Here is a 22,746-nt window from a genome sequence, read left to right on the forward strand (position 1 = left end):
TTTCTTTCTCTTTGCCTCTCTTGCTATCTCTCTTTCTCTCTCTGTCTCTCTTGCTATGTATCTCTTTCTTTCTCTTTCTCTCTCTCTCTGTGCCTCTCTTGCTAAGTCTCTCCTTTTCTCTTGCTATGTCTCTTTCTTTTTCTCTCTCTCTGCCTCTCTTGCTATGTCTCTCTTTCTCTCTCTCTTTCTCTATCTCTCTTTCTCTGCCTCTCTTGCTGTCTCTCTTTCTTGCTCTGTCTCTCTTTCTCTGCCTCTCTTGCTATGTCTCTCTTTCTCTCTCTCTCTGCCTCTTATATGTCTCTCTTTCTCTCTCTCTCTCAGCTGACTGCAAGCGGGAGCCCTGACGGCGGCAGCTGGACGTGGTGCTGGACACCGTATATGCCAGGCACGCAGCGCCAGCATGTACGACATCCAGCAGCACGTCCAACCGCCACCGTCAGGGCTCCCACTTGCAGTCAGCTGAGAGAGAGCGAACAAGCGATCCCTCTCGCCACCGCCATCTCCCCCGACTGCCTGCGGCCGCTGCGGCCACCCCCCCCGCTCCCATCGGACACTTGCCGTCGAGAGAGAGAGAGAGCGATCCCTCTCGCCGCCGCTATCTCCCCCGACTGCCTGCGGCCGCTGCGGCCACCCCCCCCCCCGCTCCCATCGGACACTTGCCGTTGAGAGAGCGAGCGAGCGAGCGATCCCTCTTGCCGCTGCCATCTCCCCCGACTGCCTGCGGCCGCTGCGGCCCCCCCTCCGCTCCCATCGGACACTTGCCGTCGACGCCAGAGGAGCTCCAGCTGGGCGGGGCGCTGCCGGTACTTCCGTCCTGGGGCTCCCGCTCGCAGCTGTCCCCCGCCTCCTGCTCGATGCCGCGGTTTTCGGCGCTCTCCTGCTGGGCCCCAAAGAAAGAAGGCGGGAAAAAGGTGCGAAGAACAGAGCTCTCCTTCTTCCTACCTTCCTTCTTTGGGGCCCAGCAGGACAGCGCCGAAAACCGCAGCATCGAGCAGGAGGCGGGGGACAGCTGCGAGCGGGAGCCCCAGGACGGAAGTACCGGCAGCGCCCCGCCCAGCTGAAGCTTGGCGGCACACCTGGCCATGTCTCGCGGCACACCAGTGTGCCGCGGCACACCGGTTGGGAAACGCTGCTCCAGACTATACAGATTGAGTTCATGAAGTCTTTCCTGATACGTTTTATGATTAAGACCTTCCACCATTCTTGTAGCCCGTCTTTGGACCCGTTCAATTTTGTCAATATCTTTTTGTAGGTGAGGTCTCCAGAACTGAACACAGCATTCCAAATGGGGTCTCACCAGCGCTCTATAGAGTGGGATCATAATCTCCCTCTTCCTGCTTGTTATACCTCTAACTATGCAGCCAAGCATCATCATCATCATCATCATTATTGTTATTATTATTATTATTATTATTATTATTATTATTATTATTATTATTATTTAGATTTGTATGCCGCCCTTCTCGGAAGACTCGGGGTGGCTCACAGGACACAAAAACAACGCAACAACAAATCTAATTAATTAAAAATTATTACTAAAATCCCATATATATTAAAATCAGTCAGCCAATTGATTCACAACCACACATTACATCTTGTAAACAGGGGAAGGGGGCTTGATCTAGTTGCCCCATGCCTGGCGAGATAAATGAGTTTTGAGGCTCTTGCAAAAGGCGAGGATGGTGGGGACAGTATGAATCTCTGGAGAGAGCTGATTCCAGAGGGCTGGGGCCACCACAGAGAGGGCTCTTCCCCTAGGCCCCGCTAGACGACATTGTCTAGCCGATGGGACCCGGAGAAGGCCAGCTCTGTGGGACCTAATCGGCCACTGGGATTCATGCGGCAGAAGGCAGTCCCGTAAGTAATCTGGTCCGATGCCATGTAGGGCTTTAGAGGTCATCACCAACACTTTGAATTGTGTCTGGAAACTAATATGCACTGCCTGCCTGCATCCTTGCTTTGAACCTAGTGGCTAGAATGCAGTTGCTGCAGGCAAAGTCACTGCTCACCGTCAGGAATTCGATCCTGATCTGCTCAACCTTCCATCCTACTGAGGTCGGTAAAATAAGAACCCAGATTTTGGACAGCAATATTGTTGTCGTTAGCTCTGGCCCAGCTCCTGCCCCAAGGAATGTGCGGATGGATGTGGGGGAAACATCCACATGCCGCAGGCCTGTTTTGCTCCCGATGGAATCTGCCGACGAAGCCTCCTCTGACCAAGAAAGCGTGAGTGATAGGGAAGAGGGGAGTTTGGCAGACAGCCCAGGAGGAGATCAATCTTCCTTATCATCCCTGGATTCTGAACAAGAACTTTTGACAGACCCACGCATGCGTAGAGTGATGCATAGGAGACAACAACTGAAGGATTATTACAAGAGAAAATGAGGCCACCTGTGGTTGGGTGGGGCTGCTGTAATTAGTGCTACAGATAAAAGTGCAGCCTGGTGTGTTAGCCTCATGGCAGTTTATCTGATTCATTGTTTCGTCAAGATCGTGGTTTTTGTGCTGTTCAAGATTGTGTGTGTGGACTCTCTGGACTTTAGAATTGGACTCAGTTTCCCAGTTATTGGGTGAGCAATTGGATGGCATTTAACCTGTGCCTTGTGTGTACCAGAAAATCCCTTTGACATTTAAAAAGGGAGCTGTTTCTGTTTTTCTGTTTATAAAAACTTTTGGGTTTTCCTTTTATCGTGTGGTGTGTGTCTTCCCGGACTAATTACCCTGTAATTACGGGCAGTTGAAACACGCCAGCAGAACCAATATTTAATTTAATATAATTTAATTTAATATAATATAATTGACTTATATGTCACACAATCCCATGGGATTCAGGGTGGCTTACAACAATAAAATAATACAATACAATTACAATCAAAGTCAAATAGTAAATAATAAAAACAATAAAATCCCCATTAAAGTAACGATGAAAACCCCTGGGTAAACTAGACAATCATACACACATACATGCCAAGTGAAACACAATTCAGCTGTGAATAGGTGTTAACGGCCCTCAGGCCTGCCGGCAAAGCCAGGTCTTCACGGCCTTTCGAAAGGCCAGTAGGGTGAGAGCAGTACGGACATGGGGGGGGGAGTTGGTTCCATAGATTCGGGGCAGCCACAGAGAAGGCCCTTCCCTGCAGGCCTGCAAACCTGCATTGCTTAGTCGACGGGATCTGGAGAAGGCCAACCCTGCGGGATTTTATTGGTCTCTGGGAAGTGTGCAGCAGGAGATGGCCCCGAATATGTAAACCACTTAAGAGAGGGCTGTAAAGCACAACAAAGCGGTATATAAGTCCATGTGCTATTGCTCCTACCATATAGCAGAGAACAGTTGTTCGGTAAGGTAAGTGTGAAAAGGGGTTAAACAGGCCGCTGGATGTGTGGTGCAGAAGTAGCCATATGTACTGTATATATGCCAGTAAGGAAGGAATCCTCGTGGGAAAAGAGATCTTGGGAGATTACCAACTTCCAAGAACCTAGCCTGAACTCTGTATGTTGTTACATAGATAGCCATCTGCCAACATCCTCTACTTATTAGTTTGCCTGATCAGAGAACATTTAATCTAGGCCTCAGGCGAAGCCACACCACCATGGTTTCCTTTGAGAAGAAAACCGAAGATACCAAAGATTGAATTGAGCTTTTAACATGGAACTACAGCTTTGGCTTCTTCTTTGTTACAGCGGTGAAGTAAAGAGTGGACCCTCATCAATCACAATTGTCTCAGGTTATTTATTTATTTATTTATTTAGTCCAATATACAATGAAGGTTATAGAGGATATACTCGTAGTAAGATATGTTGTGGTTAGCTCTGGCCCAGCTCCTGCCCCAAGGACTGTGGATGTGGGGGAGACCTCCACATGCTGCAGGCCTGTTTTGCCCCTGGTGGAATCTGATGATGAAGGCTCCTCTGACCAAGAAGACATGAGTGACAGGGAGGAGGAGAGTGTGGCAGACAGCTCAGAAGGAGATCAATTATCTAGCTCCTCCTTGGATTCAGAACAAGAGTTAATGATACAGCCACGCATGCGGAGAGCGATGCATAGGCAACAACAACAACAGAGAGATTATTATTAAAGAAAATGAGGCCACCTGTGGTTGGGTGGGGCTGTGGTAATTAGTGAGGCTGCTATAAATAGCAGCCTGTGGGTTTGGCCATTGTGGAGGATTATCTGATCGTTGTGTTTCATGGCTGCTTTACTGACTTTGACCTTTTGTGTGCTGATTTTTCCCTGCTTTGAAACTAAACCAGAGCAAAGTGTTTTTCACTTTGTGAAAGAAGGACTGTGAATTGCCTCACAGCTGCAAGCTAAGTATCACAGAACTGATATGGGTCTTGTACAAATTACCAGTTTGTTTGGAGACGAGTGCTCTTTGCTATACCAAAAGAGGGCTTAGTTTAAGTGAATTTTCATTATAAAGAACATTGTTTTGAATTTTCAAACATGTGTGTGTCTGAAATTTGTACCTGTGAATTTTTGGGAGGAGTCCACCAGAGAGCCCGACAGAACAAAAATATATCAGAGAAAGAGTAGAAGAGATATAGGAATAAAATATAGCAATAAAGACACAGGATATTGGAATAAGATATAGGAATGAAATATATCAATGAAAGAATAGAGAAAGGATATAGGGATAGAAGAAAAGGTATAGGAGATATAGGAGAGGCAATTTTCTGAAAATAAAACCATAGACTAGCGCTGCTTAGCAAAGGGACCTCCTCAAAGGGCCAATATGAAGACATTTTAAAGGTATTTAGAGGGAGATAGAGGGAGGGGAGTAGTGTGAAATATAGGAGAAAAACAGACTAGCGATTGAAGTATAAAACAGTGGTTCTCACCTTGTGGATCGGGACCCCTTTGGGGGTCGAACCACCGTTTCACAGGGGTTGCAAATTTCCCATGGTGTTAGGAACTAAAGCTTCTATTCTGGTGCCTTGGAACATATTTTTACAAACCAACCAATCAGGTGTTTACAGTGGGGGTGTCCCTCTGACCTTCCTGCCAATCAGTATAAAGCTCTGTTGGGAGAATGGGTGCTAGACTTATGGTTGGGGGTCACCACAACATGAGGAACTGTATTAAGAGGTCGCGGCATTAGAAACGTTGCGAACCATTGGTATAAAAGGAGCAATTAAAGAGATATGATATTTAAAAATAACAATAACAACAGAGTTGGAAGGGACCTTGGAGGTCTTCTAGTCCAACTCTCTTCCTAGGCAGGAAGTTCTACATTACTTCAGACAAATGGTTATCCAACATCTTCTTAAAAACTTCCAGTGTTGGAGCATTCCCAACTTCTGGAGGCAAGCTGTTCCACTGATTAATTGTTCTGTCAGGAAATTTCTCCTTAATTCTAAGTTGCTTCTCTCCTTGTTTAGTTTCCACCCATTGCTTCTTGTTCTACCCTCAGGTGCTTTTGAGAATAGCTTGACTCTCTCTTCTTTGTGGCAACCCCTGAGATATTGGAACACTGCTATCATGTCTCCCCCTGGTCCTTCTTTTCATTAAACTAGCCATGCCCAGTTCCCGCAACCGTTCTTCATATGTTTTAGCCTCCAGTCCCCTAATCATCTTTGTTGCTTTTCTCTGCACTTTTTCTAGAGTCTCAACATCCTTTTTTTTCTATTTTGGATAGAAATATATTACTATGGATGTTCTGATGATATGATATATTCATGTACATTTGTATATGTTTGGTAAAAAAAACTCTATAAAAATAAAGAAATAAAGGTATCGGAATATTATAAAATTTGGGATAGGGTCTACACTTGGCTGAATATAAGAAATACTCAATGAACTTAAAGATGACAAAGTATTTTATTTTGAAATTGTATATAATAGTGATATGAAATATGTTACTTTTCCTTTGATTAGATCTAATCAACAAAAACTTTTTACTAAAGACTTCAACTAGGAGCGGAGCGATTAGAGCTCCCCCTTCTGTGTTATATGTTTTGTGGTGGTTGTGGTGGGGTTTGTATGTATGTCTTGTTTTGTTTTTTAAAATAATAAAAATTTTATTTAAAAAAAAAAAGGAGAGAGAAAGTAAGGTATTTTCTGTTGGGTGCCATGTATTCTTGATTTAGTCAGGAAAAAAATGTTTAATTCCAAGAGTAACATTCTGTGTACTGGGCAGCCGTTGATGGCTCTTATCAAAACCACAACAATCTAAAAATCTAGCTATCCTTTATCATGGCCATCTTATCAGATTTCCTGGTATTTTCTGAGCCCATAAACTCCTGTTACGACTCCCGAAGAGGAAGAAGACTGATAAGATAAGATGCCATAAGCGGGTGTGGCAACAGCAGAAGGAGATAGCAGCAAACGCTATCACATTTATTAACAGGAAGGCAGCACATACCACACTAAGTCAGTTACTACAGACCGAGCTCGGAGAGAATCCTGCAAGCCCATGCCATCTACAGACACAACTCCCTGCTTAAGTTGCATGGTTACTACTACATGCTTTACTACACGGAGCTTCCTTGGAAGACCACTCAAAAGCGTATCAGGAACACAGTGGCATAGGTAGCCATGGTTACACCATCATATATGTGCCAGGTGATACCCCAATAAAACAAACCTTGGTGGCTTCCAAGACGTGGGTTACTATCTGTGATGCTCTTCAGGGCATGTGGCCGAGTTGTTGGAGGAAATGCTTCTCTCTATTAGAAACATAGAAGTCTGATGGCAGAAAAAGACCTCATGGTCCATCTAGTCTGCCCTTATACTATTTCCTGTATTTTATCTTAGGATGGATATATGTTTATCCCAGGCATGTTTAAATTCAGTTACTGTGGATTTACCAACCACGTTTGCTGGAAGTTTGTTCCAAGCATCTACTACTCTTTCAGTAAAATAATATTTTCTCATGTTGCTTTTGATCTTTCCCCCAACAAACCTCAGATTGTGTTCATCTCTGACCATCCCCCAAGATATGTAAAGTGTTGATATGATCTGGCTCCCTTCTACAAATGACAACTGAGAGGACCTAGAGCAGGAGTGGGCAATTAATTTTGCCATGGGGCCGCATGAGAAATTGGGATGGTTTTAGAGGGCCGGACTAATATAATTAACTCAGTTCTACCCAATATTGTAAAGACCCAGACCCTGGCCTGACCTAAACACCCAGACCCACTCTACAGACCCCTAATTATTATTATTATTATTATTATTATTATTATTATTATTATTATTATTATTATTTATTAGATTTGTATGCCGCCCCTCTCCGTAGACTCGGGGCGGCTCACAACAGTGATATAACAATACATGGTGACAAATCTAATAATTAAAATCTAAAATAACAGTTTATTTGTTTGTTTGTTTGTTTATTTATTTATTTATTTATTTATTTATTTATTTATTTATTTATCGGATTTGTATGCCGCCCCTCTCCGCAGACTCGGGGCGGCTCACAGCAATAATAATACAATGTAAACAAATCTAATATTTAAGTTAATTTAAAAACCGCAATTTAGAAACCAATCATACATACTAGCATACCATGCATAAATTTTTATAAGCCTAGGGGGAAGGAAAGTGTCAATTCCCCCATGCCTGACGACAGAGGTGGGTTTTAAGGAGCTTACGAAAGGCTAGGAGGGTGGGGGCAACTCTGATATCTGGGGGGAGTTGGTTCCAACGGGTCGGGGCCGCCACAGAGAAGGCTCTTCCCCTGGGTCCCGCGAAACAACATTGTTTAGTTTTATATTACAAAGTCTAAAAAAACCCCCAGAAGATAAAATGCATACACACAGTCATATCATGCACAAAGTTATTGTAATTGTTTGCTTTACGGCAACACGGTGCACCACAGTCACTGTGCTGGAGTGTTTGTGTGGTTTCTGTGCTCGGCTGCTCTTGGTAGGAGGTCAGGGTCCACTCCAGTGCGAGGATGAAAGAGCTCACCGCGTCTGCCAAGACTCCTCCGGTTCCTGCTTTCCTCATGATTCATCAGGAAAGCAGGAAGTGGAGGAGTCCTAGCAGACGCGGTGAGCTCTTTCATCCTCGCACTGGAGTGGACCCCAACCTCAGTGGACCGGTCACAGATAGCGGGTGGCCCAGATGCGGCCCACGGGCCGTCCCTTGCCCAGGTCTGATCTAGAGCAAGGGCCTCCAACCTTGCCCACTTTAAGACTGAGGGATTCTGGGAGTTGAAGTCCGCCAACCTTAAAGTGGCCAAGGCTGGAGACCCCTGATCTAGAAGATATATGGCAGTGATGGCAAACCTTTTTTTCCTCGGGCGCTATCTTGCATGCACAAGTGCCCATACTCATAATTCAGTACTTGCGGAGGGAGAATCTACTGTGCCCACTCCCGGAGGCCTTTAGGAGGCCAGAAATAGCCTGTTTTCCAACTCCTGGTGGGCACAGTAGGCTCCTATTTTGCCCTCCCCAGGCTCCAAAGGCTTCCCTGGAGGCAGGGGAGGGTAAAAACGCCCACCTCCATCCTCCTGGAGGCTCTCTGGAAGTCAAAAATGCTCCCCAGGGCCTCTGTGTGAGCCAAAAATCACCTGACCGGCACACATATGTATATTGGGGCTGAGCTAGGGCAATGGCTCACGTGCCAGCAGATATGGCTCTGTGTGTCACCTCTGGCACTCTGGTTCGCCATCACTGATATATGGCTTCTCTGTGGAACAGTATATAGGTAGTTCTTGACTTACGGCCCCCATTGAACCCAACATTTCTCTTGCTAAGGGTGTTTGACCTCTTTTTACGATCGGAAGTTTGCAAAAGGTGGCACTGCAATCACCATAAATACGAGACACCAAACGTTTCAATTTTGATCACGTGGGGATCATGCAACGTTCATAAGCATGGTCACTTTTTTCAATGTCATTGTACCTCTGAACGGTCACTAAACAAGTAGTTGTAAGTGGAAGACTATCTGTACTCATTCTCGCCTCCCACCTGATATCCTGATAACTCAACTGTGCTGCCCTTTCAGAGTCAGCGTTTGAAGAACTGGCTCTCGACCCAGGCATCCGGCCAGGGTGTTACATGAGACCATTCTACCAGGCTTAAGAGAACAATTGCCTTCAGACTTGCTATGTTGTTTTCTTTTTCTTTCTTTCTTTCTTTCTTTCTTCCTTCCTTTCTTTCCTTTCCTTTCTTGCTTGCTTGCTCTGTCTGTCTGTATATCTATCTATCTCTTTTTCTTTCTTTCTCCCTTCCTTCCTGTCTCTTTCTTTCTTTTTCTTTCTTCTTTCCTTTCTCTTTGTTTCCTTCCTTCTTTATTTATTTATTTCTCCTTTGTCTCTCTCTCCTTTCTTTCTCTCTCTTTCCTTCCTTTCTCTTTCTTTCTTGCTTCCTTTCCTTATTTTCTTCCTCCCTTCTTTCCTTCCTGTTTCGTTTCCTTCCTCCCTCCCTTTCTTCCTTCCTTCTTATCTTCTTTCCTTACTTCCTTATTTATTTCTCTCTCTCCCTCCCGCCCTCCCTTGATATTTTCTGGCCTTGATTTTTTTAAATCCAATACTAGCTGTCCAGAGTCACCTGGGCAAGCCAGGCAGCCCTATTCATTGATGTAAATTGATCTCCACTGTGTTGGATTTTTGCCAAGACTCAGTACTCGTGGGGACTTTGGTTTCTCCTTACAGCACAGCCTACCACCCCAGGGTTCCTATGAGAATTTAAGGTTGTGTGGAGAACGTCATGTTAAGCCATCTTGAATGCCTTGGCTGCAGTGATTCTCAACCTTCCTAATGCTGTGTCTCTTTAATACAGGTCCTCATGTTGTGGGGACCTCCAACCATAAAATAAAAAAAAATATTAGGAATCTCAAAGGTGGGTTATAACTTAACCTGCTGCTGGTTCACTTCCTCCTGCATTGCGTGGGCACGCGTGCGATTTGCACTCACGCGCATGCATAGTGCCAATTTTTAAAAAAATTGCCACTACCAGCCTGAAATGCATGCACAGTTCCAGAAATTCGGCTTCTGCACATGCTCAGAAGTTCCCATGGTACAGATTTTTATTTTTTTGCAATAGTCTATTAGCTGGAGGCGGATAGAGAAATGCTGTCTCGGTTACTAAGACCATTGGAAATAGATGTTTCTCTGATGGTTAGGTGACCCCTGTGAAAGGGTCATCGACCTTCAAAGGGGTTGCGACCCACAGGTTGAGAACCGCTGGCGTAGCTGGGAAAGCTGAGATGGCAATCAATCAAACCTATAAAGCCCTTCATGGCATTGGACCAGAATATCTCCGGGACCGTCTTCTGCCGCACGAATCCCAGCGACCAGTTAGGTCCCACAGAGTTGGCCTTCTCCGGGTCCCGTCAACTAAACAATGTCGGTTGGCGGGACCCAGGGGAAGAGCCTTCTCTGTGGCGGCCCCGACCCTTTGGAACCAACTCCCCCCAGATATCAGAGTTGCCCCCACCCTCCTAGCCTTTCGTAAGCTCCTTAAAACCCACCTCTGTCGTCAGGCATGGGGGAATTGATATGTTCTTTCCCCCTAGGCTTATAAAATTTATGTATGGTACGTTAGTGTGTATGATTGGTTTTTTTTTTTTTTTTTAATTTGTGATGTTTTTTAAATTAATTTAAATATTGGATTTGTCTTATATTGTATTGCTACTGTTGTGAGCCGCCCCGAGTCTGCGGAGAGGGGCGGCATACAAATCTGATTAAACTATAAACTAAACTATAAACAAACAAACAAACAAACAAACAAATGTACAACTGTTAGGGATGTGAGAGAGATGTGGCACCTGCGACTTATACTACCTGCCGGTCTAGAGAAAGCTGCAAAAGGGAGTTCCTGGTCTATCTCCGGTGGAAGCCATACGGTAGAACAGAATGACCAGAAACTGCTTTGGAATGTCCGCAGGAAGTAGTGAAAAGAACGTCTAAATAACAGCCTGACGGTATAATTGCATTCTCCCCACTCTTTCTGTGCATCATATGCAAAAGTCCATATAAAAAGGGGCAGAGTTTTGAGTATTGGGCTAGAGCCATCATAATAATATATTATTATTATTATTATTATTATTATTATTATTATTATTATTATAATACAACACAGCAAACAAGATCACTATGCTGGATTTCGTATTTCATCACCAGTCGGGCGCTTCCCAAGCACCTAGGATGGCGTTATGTAGTGGCGAATTATGTGTGCTGACCCCAGTAAAGAGGCCTTTTGCAATTGACAGATGGAGATTTTGTCAATTCCGATGGTTTTCAAATGTCCGCTGGGATCCTTTGGCCCTGCGCCCAGCGTGTCAAGTACCACTGGGACCACTTTCATGGGCTTATGCCAGAGTCCTTGCAGCTCGGTTTTCAGATCTTCGTATTTCGCCAATTTCTCTAGCTGCTTCTCCTCAATTTTGCTGATGTTGATGATCCACACTTTCTTTTTCTCCACAATCATGTCATCTGGTGTACACATGATTGTTGAATGAATGTTAATGGAAGTTTTTTTTAAATTAGAATTTTAAAGGATTTTTTTAATGCATATTAATTGGATTGATTTACTATTGTTTCTTTGTATATGTTGTGAGCGGCTCCGAGTCCTCGGAGAGGGGCGGTATACAATTCCAATTAAACCTTAAACCTTATTATGTTCCAAAATTCGGCCAGTCTGAAGTCCCACAGTAGTTTTGCGTGCTCGTTTTCAACCACTTTTTCGGGCTTATGATTGCCACTAGTAGATGGCAGTTCTGGCACAAGTTCCAGTGGATCATCGGTGCCACAGCATCGTGTCTATGCTTGTAGTCAGTCTGTGCGAACTTTTTGCAGCAGCTGAGTATGGGATCGATTGTTTTGTCTGTTTCTTTACAGAGTCTGCAGATTATTATTATTATTATTATTATTATTATTATTATTACTACTACTACTACTATTATTTTACCTTAATCTGTAGACATCCCTAGAGCTGACTAACCTTTTGATTTTCAACAGCTGCCGCCAAACAACTGCAACATCTTTCTAGATGAACAGAAACTAAACAGAAGAGCACAATTTTCTTCCAGGGGGGTTAAAAAAAAAGGAAACCAAATTGTATAAGGTAAATCATAATGATTACGATGACACCATTGAGAAGCTTCCTCATGATCATAATCTACATTATTAATCTAGTGATCAGCCTTAGCAGTCCTTTCTCCATTGTTTGCCTGAGAGCATGATCAGGACATTGAGACCAGGAAATCTCTTTTATAGCCAAAGAAATGTTCAATGTGACAAACCTCCCCAATCTTGGTTCCACAGTAACATTGAAAGAATTCAAAGAAAATACCAGCATTCAATATGAATAAAGGAGAGTCGCAAAGGTAGAAGATTCTTTGCCAAGGTTTCAAACATGCCCACACGGTGATGAAAACTCAAGAAGGTTTCTTCTCAGCTCACTTCCTTTCCAGTATCTGTGGGATGGACTACAAAATCCATCCTAGCCAGCCGGGTGGGAGGGGGGGAGCTGCAATTGAATTAGAGGATGCCGGAATGGGATAGACAAGACAAAGATAAGACCATTGTGATAGAAAGCAAGCTAGGCACTCAATGAAAGCGGTAATGACTGAAAGAACCTACAAAAACAATTATATAATGCACACACCCAAAGGCCGGCAGGAGCTGTGCCAGCCAGAGGCTTACCTTTGCAGAAATGCACACACAAACACACAACCTGCATGCCTGCACACAGACCCAGAAGCCCCAATTGTAACCCAGAACTTTCTCTACTCAGGTGTGTCTTTCCAATGAAATAAATTACAAAAATCGGTAGATGGACATCGGCCTATTGATCAACCCATCAATTCAAGGAAGAGAATGTGACCTCCCAAGTGTAGAGAAGCCCCCCCAAAAGGAGGGGGGAGCTTGTCATATCATACAGAGTTTGTTCTCCGCACCTCACCCCACCCCGCACAGATGGTCGATCCATTCAAAAAAATAACATGCGGCCAGGCAGGGGGGATGGCGGTTGGGGATTATCGCCCGTACGAGGTTTCCGTTGCATCAAGACTCAAAACCGACTAAGCCTTTCAGGCGGTCTGCTGCTGTTTTCATTCATGCACGCGGGCGCAACTCTACTCCTGATAATCTCTGCATTGGCCATGTGCGGGCAGGGACTCCTGGGAGCATCCTCTTGAACACACACAGGGAGAGAGCACAGCAGTGTGTTGCCTGCTTCCTTCTGCAGCCCAATGCTCACTTTGCAGGCGCCAGCCTCTGCCCACCTCCCATGCGCAGGGGTATATACACTCAAGTAATCGAGGGAGGGAGGGAGGGCATCAAAGAGACAGAGAGCAGAACTGCCACTAACCAAGAGGGACAACTGCATAAGCCACCGCCCGAATCCTCCTCGACTCCTCCAACCACAATAAAGTCCCTCCGATATTTCAGTCTGGGCTAACTCTTAAATAAGGGGTGTTAAAAGAGGAGGGGTCTTGAAAAGGAAGATCTTCCCCACCAGGATTATTAGCAAGTCTGGTTTTAAAGGATGGGCGGAGAGGGGGAAAGTCCACTGCCAACCTTTACCCAATGGCCCTGGGATGGTGGTAGGGGGGCATCCAAGAGCCCAGGTGGCGCAGTGGTTAGAGTGCAGCCTTGCAGGGTACTCCAGCTAACTGCTAGCTGTAGTTCGGCAGTTCAGATCTGACCACCGGCTCGAGGTTGACTCAGCCTTCCATCCTTCCGAGGTGGGTAAAACAAGGACCCAGATTTTTATTATTTTTATATTATTTTTATATTATTTTTATATTATTTTTATATTATTTTTATATTATTTTTATATTATTTTTATATTATTTTTATATTATTTTTATATTATTTTTATATTATTTTTATATTATTTTTATATTATTTTTATATTATTTTTATATTATTTTTATATTTTAAAATATTTTTATATTGTTTTAATGTTTTAATGTTTTTATATTTTTATATATTTTATATTTTTTTATATTTTTATATTTTTATTCATTGATTGGATTTATATGCCACCTCTCTCCGAGGGCTCGGGGCGTCTTGCAACATATAAAAACAACAGAATGCAATAGCTAAATCCAATTGATTAAAACTGAGTAAACTGGTCTAAAATCCCCTATTACGTTAAAAATCAATCACGCCCATTCAAACAACAATCATACCAACATTCATCGGGCAGGGGGCTAAGATCTAATTGCCCCAAGCCTGGCGACATAAGTGGGTCTTAAGACTCTTATGGAAGGCAAAGAGGGTGGGCAGTACGAATCTCTGGGGGGATCTGATTCCATAGGGCTGGGCCCCCCACAAGAAGGCTCTTCCCCTAGCAACCTAGGAGAAGGCCGACTCTGTGGGACCTAACTGGGACTCATACGGCAGATTTTTTAATTATTATTATTATTTATTAGATTTGTATGCCACCCCTCTCCGTAGACTCCGTAGATTGTTGGGGGCAAGAGGCTGATTCTGTAAACTGCTTAGAGAGGGCTGGAAAAGCACTAGGAAGTGGTATATAAGTCTAAATGCCATGGTTATTGCTATCCTACAAGCCAAAGTGGGCCAACCTTGCAGGGTTGTTGCTGCCACCAGAAACTGTGGACTAGAAGCCAAAGGCAAAACCACCTGGGACTCTTAGCCACAAAAGATACTCTCCATGAGGAAGTAGGAAGGAAAGAGGGGAGAGAGAGGATAGAGAAAGATGCGTGGATAAGTGCACCAGCGTGCCTTCCATCCCCTGTCCTAATGTTTCTCTTTTACCAGTATCATGTATATAAATATTATTATATCTTTGTATACCACCAATACTTGACAAAACAATCAAATCAACAAAAAATAAAATAAATAAAGTAGATGGGAGAGGAGAAGGGGAAGGCAAAGGAGGGCTGGAGTGAAAAATATGCTGCTCCAAAAAATAAAGGGAATACTTAAAACAACACAATATAACTCCAAGTAAATCAAACTTCTATGGAATCAAACTATCCACTTAGGAAGCAACACTGATTGACAAACAATTTCACATGCTGTTGTGCGCATTCCGCTTTGTACAGAACAAAGTATTCAATGAGAATTTCATTCATTCAGATCTAGGATGTGTTCTTGGAGTGTCCCCTTTATTTTTTTGAGCAGTGTATAATAGAAGTCTAGATACTCATAGTAGCAATAGCAATAGCACTTAAACTTATACTGTATACCCCTTCAGAGTGCTTTTACCGCCCCTTTTAAGTGGTTTACAAAATCAGAGTATCGCCCCCCCCCCCCCCAACAATCTGGTTCCTCATTGTGGAAGGATGGAAGGCTGAGTCAACCTTGAGCAGGTGGTGAGATTTGAAGTGCTGAAGTTACTACAGCTAGCAGTTAGCTGAAGTAGCCTGCAGTGCTGCGCTTTCTAACCATTTAGAATGAAGCCAAAGAAAAGGTACTTTTGGTGGTTTTTTAAAAAATTTACTATGCTTTCTTTATGCTGATGTAATTATTTGGTGCATTATTATTATTATTATTATTATTATTATTATTATTATTATTATTATTATTATTATTATATAGAGGGGCGGCATACAAGTCCAATAAATAATAATAATAATAATAATAATAATAATAATAATAAATTATTATTATTATTATTATTATTATTATTATTATTATTATTATCTAAATTTATATGCCGAACCTCTCCGAAGACTCGGGGCGGCTTACAACATATGGACCATGCATTTGACGTATGGAGATGGGGGGGGGGGGAAACTAATATATATTGAGGAGAGCAGCTTTACCTGTAATATATATATATATCAAAGGCGCCGGCCAAAGACGCCGGGAGAGCCTGGCATAGAAGCAGCCCCACTGCAGACAGACAATGCCACGCAGTCACACGCCGCTCCATCCCTCCCTTCGCCCATCTGTCCACGCCGCCGGGCTCACTTACGTGGGGTGGGTGGGGAGATCGCGGGCGAAGAGGGAGGGGCCCGTCCGTCCGGCTTCTGGGAGGGGGGAAAAGAAGTCCTCGTTTTGCGACCCCCGACCCACCCCGCCCTGGTTGTGCCCGAGATACTGAAGGGGAAAAAAGACACCACCCCGGCGCCGCTCCTCTCCTCTCCCTCGCCTTGTGCGCTCCCTCTCCGAGCCACTCGCGAGGTTGTTGTCAGAGCGAAGGGGAGGAGGAGTCCGGTCGCTTCAAGGGAGCCAATCCGCGGGCCCGGAGGCGGGAACGGCCCGGCCGTGGGGGTTTAAAACTCCAATGAACTAAAAAAAAAAAAGGGCTGGGAGGAGAGAGAGCGAGAGCGAGTGAGAGAGCGGCTGGGGCAGAATGCCAAGACGGCCCCATTCATAAAACCTCTGAGGCGAGCGCGTGTCCGCGCACGGAGGGGGCTGAGTAACCTTTGACTTTTGGGGACTTTCCCCGCGGTCACTTTAACCCCTGAGGCCCTGGCTCGCTTTTTCCGCTGAGCCTCCTCTCGCAAGAATGGGATGGAATGGAATGGAATAGAATAGAATAGAATAGAAACGCTGATATAAGGAATGGAATGGGATAGGAAATATTGAATACAATATAGAAAAGAAATAGAATAGAATAGGAATGGAATGGAATGGAATAGAATAGAACAGAGTATATATGGAATGGAATGGGATAGGAAATATTGAATAGAATAGAGAAAAGAAATAGAATTAGAATAGGAATAGAATAGAATAGAAAATATGGAATAGAATAGAATAGAAAATATACTGCTAAAAATAAATAAAGGATAACCTCAAATAACACACCCTAGGTCTGAATGAATTAAATATTCTCATTGAATACTTTGTTCTGTACAAAGTTGAATGTGCACAACAGCATGTGAAATTGATTGTCAATCAGTGTTGTTTCCTAAGTGGACAATTTGATTCCATAGAAGTTTGATTTACTTGGAGTTATAGTGTGTTGTTTAAGTGTTCCCTTTATTTTTTTTGACCAGTGTACATGGAGTGAGATAGGAAATATGGAATAGAATATAGAAAAGAAATATAATTAGAATAGAATAGGAATAGAAATAAGAAAATATAGAATAGAATATAGAATATGGAATAGAATAGAATATAGAGTAGAAATTATATGGAATAGAATGGAATGGAATAGGAAATATTGAGAATACAGAAGAGAAATAGAATTAGAATAGGAATAGAATAGAATAGGAATAAGAAAAGAAAATATAGAATAGAAAATATGGAGTAGAACAGAATATAGAATAGAAAATATATGGAGTGGAATAGGAAATATTGAATAGAATATAGAAAAGAAATAGAATTAGAATAGAAATAGAATAGAAAATGTGGAATAGAATAGAATTAGAATAGGAATAGAATATGAATAGGAATAGAATATAGAATAGAAATATATGGAATGGAATAGGAATTATTGAATATAATATAGAAAAGAAATAGAATAGGAATAGAAAAGAAAATATGGAATAGAATGGAATTAGAATAGGATAGAATAGAATAGAATAGTCCAATTTTGATTGGACACACAAGGTATTTTTCTTGGTGCACATGCTCTCAGCGTATATAAAAGAAAAGGTAAATTCGTCAAGAATCATAAGGTAGAAGACTTAATGATAGTCCAGGTACAAGTAAGCAATCAAATTATATTAGATACCAGTTCATATAAATCATAATGATAGAAGCAACAAAGTTACAGTCATGCAGTCATTTGTGGGAGAAGATGGGTGATGGCAACAATTAGATTAATATTAGTGCAGACTTAAGAAATAATTTGACAGTGGTAAGGGAATTGTTCAGCAGAGCGAGGGCTTTTGGGGGGGGGGGCTCTTGTGGTGGGTGAGGAAAGCACCTTTGGGCCAACCATGACCAGGGTGATTAAGAATCTCCATAGACACATTTGGGAACGAAAGCATTCTGTACCGTTTCCATAGTTTTCCTTCACGGATGCATTTCTACCTGGAAAATTAGCTTGGAGATCTGTTTCATTTCCCCATTTCCACCCCTTTGCCCATAACTATTCGGCCCACAGCTGTGCTTGTATTTTGAATTTACACTAACCGCTTCCTGGCTGGGGAATTCTGGGAGTTGAAGTCCAGATATCTTCAAGTGGCCAAGGTTGGGAAACACTGCTCTAGTTGTGTCAGGTCTATCCTTGTCTTTTACCAGCATTGGTTGAAAAACACTTACTAGGAATTGTAGTCCCAAAACAATAACTGCGGACCAAGAGAGTTAAGATGTCTCTGTTAAGAACAGCCCAAATTCAATAATCTCCCTTGCATTTCTTAGGTCATCATATTTTGGAGATATGACAACCAACATTGAAAGCTACTCAATGCCTGACTGCAAAGCACAAATATTAAAATCCATTTAGACTGGTTATTATTTTTTTAATTATTTATCTTGTTTCCTCCAGTTTAAGGCAACACGTCTGGAAATTCTTCCTATCAATTCTACACTCACAGTAAGTTTCTAGTAAACTATTGTTTGGCAGGCTATTAGGCTAGCCCAGGGGTAGGCAAAGTTGGCTCTTCTGTGACATATATGTATTGTATTGGCAGTTCTGTGTTAGCAAAAACTTCAGAAGAAAAGGATCTAGGGGTAGTGATTTCTGACAGTCTCAAAATGGGTGAGCAGTGCAGTCAGGCGGTAGAGAAAGCAAGTAGGATGCTTGGCTGCATAGCTAGAGGTATAACAAGCAGGAAGAGGGAGATTGTGATCCCGCTATATAGAGTGCTGGTGAGACCACATTTGGAATACTGTGTTCAGTTCTGGAGACCTCACTTACAAAAAGATATTGACAAAATTGAACGGGTCCAAAGACGGGCTACAAGAACGGTGGAAGGTCTTAAGCATAAAACGTATCAGGAAAGACTTAATGAACTCAATCTGTATAGTCTGTGGGACAGAAGGGAAAGGGGGGCATGATCGAAACATTTAAATATGTTAAAGGGTTAAACAAGGTCCAGGAGGGAAGTGTTTTTAATAGGAAAGTGAACACAAGAACAAGGGGACACAATCTGAAGTTAGTTGGGGGAAAGATCAAAAGCCACATGAGAAAATATTATTTTACTGAAAGAGTAGTAGATCCTTGGAACAAACTTCCAGCAGACGTGGTAGATAAATCCACAATAACTGAATTTAAACATGCCTGGGATAAACATATATACATCCTAAGATAAAATACAGGAAATAGTATACTGTAAGGGCAGACTAGATGGATCATGAGGTCTTTTTCTGCCGTCAGTCTTCTATGTTTCTATGGATTTCAACTCCCAGAATTCCTGAGCCAGCATGATTGGCTCAGGAATTCTGGGAGTTGAAGTCCACAAGCCATAGAAGAGCCAACTTTGCCTACCCCTGAACTAGACTACTGAAAAAGGACACTGAACAAAATGAAGAATAGCGATGCAAGCTGGAGGTACAAGCTAGAAATATTCTGAAAAGTGGAACAAAATTGTCCAGTGAAGTCTAATGAATTGTTATTTTTTTAAATGATAATCCTAGATATAGTTTGAAAAATGGTAAGACAGGATATTGAGATTTAAAAATATTACATGTCTGGGATAGAATCTTGTTTGCGCCATACAATTTCCAAGTTCTTTGCCTGTTGCCTTTTAATTTGTAAAGCTGCCAAAAAACCATGTTAATCCTCTAGTTTTAATTATGCGGGATATCTTGAGAATTTTTCCTCTTTGAATTATTTTGGGAAAGTCTTGTTTTATTTTTATCCTTTTTGCATCACACCCGCTATCTATAATTTGAGGCATGTGGCAAAAAATTGTAAATAAATAAAATAAGTGAATGATGATTCCTGTTAAAATTAAAAGAAAGAGTCCAATTGTGGTGTCTGGAGTATTACCCCTTCTGTGCACAACAGCGAAATTTGCGTGACATTTCTGCTTTATCATGTCTTCATCTCCTGTGACAATCATTTCAATCTTAGAGAATACAGGAAACCAAGTTGGGATTGGGTGGCATTTGGATTGGCTCACAGCCTTAGCCTCTTTGAGGTGTGATGTCACTTCCAGGCACTATAAAAGCAAAGGATTGTGGGAAATGGGGTGCGGAGATTCAACGTTGTTCAACAGAAGAGATGTGAAGCTGGGGGTGTGCTTGAATGAAGCTTTAAAACCATGATTTCTGCCTCAATAACACTCATTCTCAGATGGATGCTTGTTGCCAGGAATCTGTTGAGCGTAAATCATATGCTTAAGTGATAAATGGACTTTGTTATCTATTACATAGAAACATAGAAGTCTGACGGCACAAAAAGACCTCATGGTCCATCTAGTCTGCCCTTATACTATTTCCTGTATTTTATCTTAGGATAGATATATGTTTATCCCAGGCATGTTTAAATTCAGTTACTGTGGATTTATCTACCACGTCTGCTGGAAGTTTGTTCCAAGGATCTACCGGTACTACTCTTTCAGTAAAATAATATTTTCTCATGTTGCTTTTGATCTTTCCCCCAACTAACTTCAGATTGTGTCCCCTTGTTCTTGTGTTCACTTTCCTATTAAAAACACTTCCCTCCTGGACCTTATTTAACCCTTTAATATATTTAAATGTTTCGATCATGTCCTCCCTTTTCCTTCTGTCCTCCAGACTGTACAGATTGAGTTCATGAAGTCTTTCCTGATACGTTTTATGCTTAAGACCTTCCACCATTCTTGTAGCCCGTCTTTGGACCCGTTCAATTTTGTCAATATCTTTTTGTAGGTGAGGTCTCCAGAACTGAACACAGTATTCCAAATGTGGTCTCACCAGCATTTTCTATATAGCGGAATCATAATCTCCCTCTTCCTGCTTGTTATACCTCTAGCTATGCAGCCAAGCATCCTACTTGCTTTCCCTACCGCCTGACCACACTGTTCACCCATTTTGAGACTGTCAGAAATCACTACCCCTAAATCCTTTTCTGAAGTATTTGCTAACACAGAACTGCCAATACAATACTCAGATTGAGGATTCCTTTTCCCCCAAGTGCATTATTTTACATTTGGAAACATTAAACTGCAGTTTCCATTGCTTTGACCATTTATCTAGTAAAGCTAAATCATTTACCATATTACAGACGCCTCCAGGAATATCAACCCTATTGCACACTTTAGAGTCATCGGCAAATAGGCAAACCTTCCCTACCAAACCTTCCCCTATGTCACTCACATAGGGGAAGGTTTTTGGAATGCTAATTAGGCCGAGCTTGGCGTTTTCCCAGACCTTGTTGACATTTAACTCCCAAAAAGAAAATCCTCCCTTCTCCGAATCTTTTAAAACATGCTTTTTATTATGTGAGCTTTTATCAATAAAAAGTTTGATTTATTCATAAAATATTTTTGAGTCGGGGGAGGGCTGTGCACGTAACAGACGTTGCCTGTTGTGAAAGCCAAGAAAATAAATAAATAGATCATTGAGCAAATAAGTGTAGAATTCTCCATCATGGCACAAATGACCAGGTTCGAATTATCCTACTTCAGACACATTCTGCAAAGACTCAGGCTCTGGAAAAAGCTCTAATCCTGAGAAAGGTGAAAGAAAAAGAGAACAAGGGATGGGCAGCAGCAAGGTGAATGGGATTCAGCTGTAGTGGCAATGAATGAATAGTTGGGAGATGTTGCAAGAACAGGTGAGGAATGGATTGTCATGGAGAAAATCTATGTGGTTGCTAGGAGCCGAAAATGACTTGATGGTGCATCATCATTCAACAGTCAATCATCCCGTTATGTGAAAATCACGTTAGTTTCATTAAATTGAATACCATCACCAGGCAGCTGAGAAAGACACATCCACCCCACATATTAACTCCACGTTTAACTCTTTAAGTTCGAGTACTGTGTAAACCCAACCAGTTTGATTAGCATTTAGTTCAATACTGTGGTACCTCTACCTACGAACACCTCTACTTACAAACTTTTCTAGATAAGAACCGGGTGTTCAAGATTTTTTTTGCCTCTTCTCAAGAACCATTTTCCACTTACAAACCCAAGCCTCCGAAACTGTAACCAGAAAAGGCAGAGAGAAGCCTCCGTGGGGCCTCTCTAGGAATCTCCTGGGAGGAAACAGGGCCGGAGAAGGCAGAGAAAAGCCTCTGTGGGGCCTGTCTAGGAATCTCCTGGGAGGAAACAGGGCTGGAAAAAGTGGGGAGAAGCCTCTGTGGGGCATCTCCTGGGAGGAAACAGGGCCGGAAAAGGTGGGGAGAAGCCTCCGTGGGAAATCTCTAGGTATCTCCTGGGAGGAAACAGGGCCGGAAAAGGTGGGGAGAAGCCTCTGTGGGGCATCTCAAGGAATCTCCTAGGAGGAAACAGGGCCGGAAAAGGTTGGGAGAAGCCTCCGTGGGGCCTCTCTAGGAATGTTTTTAAATTATTAGATTTGTTATGAATTGTTCTATTGCTGTTGTGAGCTGCCCCGAGTCTACGGAGAGGGGTGGCATACAAATCTAATAAATAAATAAATCTCCTGGGAGGAAACAGGGCTGGAAAAGGCGGGGAGAAGCCTCCGTGGGGCCTCTCTAGGAATCTCCTGGGAGGAAACAGGGTCTCCACCCACCCTGTGGTTTCCCCTGTCATATGCATCATTTGCTTTTACATTGATTCCTATGGGAAAAATTGCTTCTTCTTACAAACTTTTCTATTTAAGAACCTGGTCACGGAACGAATTAAGTTCGTAAGTAGAGGTACCACTGTATAGTGGACATTTCTGCACAGAATATTTAACGAGTCAACATGTTGCGTGAAACTGGACATTCAACCGCTGTGCAACGCCCCCACTCCTGCCCCACAGACTCTCGGCCCCTCTCCAAAGAATTGTGTCTGTGTAAGGAAATCAGACGCAACACAGCAACCAG

General features: G+C 42.7%; 1 protein-coding gene across 1 annotated transcript in view; it reads right to left on the minus strand.

Moving 5' to 3' along the window:
• Positions 1–16,177, minus strand: part of LOC139155530 (calcium/calmodulin-dependent protein kinase type 1-like) — an 89,202-nt gene extending 73,025 nt beyond the window's left edge. Inside the window, exon 1 of the mRNA XM_070730699.1 lies at positions 15,847–16,177. The gene's annotated coding sequence lies outside the window, so the exon portion shown is untranslated. The remainder of the gene's footprint in view (positions 1–15,846) is intronic.
• Between the last annotated feature and the right edge of the window lie 6,569 nt (positions 16,178–22,746).

The sequence above is a fragment of the Erythrolamprus reginae genome, unplaced genomic scaffold, assembly GCF_031021105.1.
Source record: "Erythrolamprus reginae isolate rEryReg1 unplaced genomic scaffold, rEryReg1.hap1 H_27, whole genome shotgun sequence".
NCBI lineage: Eukaryota > Metazoa > Chordata > Lepidosauria > Squamata > Dipsadidae > Erythrolamprus > Erythrolamprus reginae.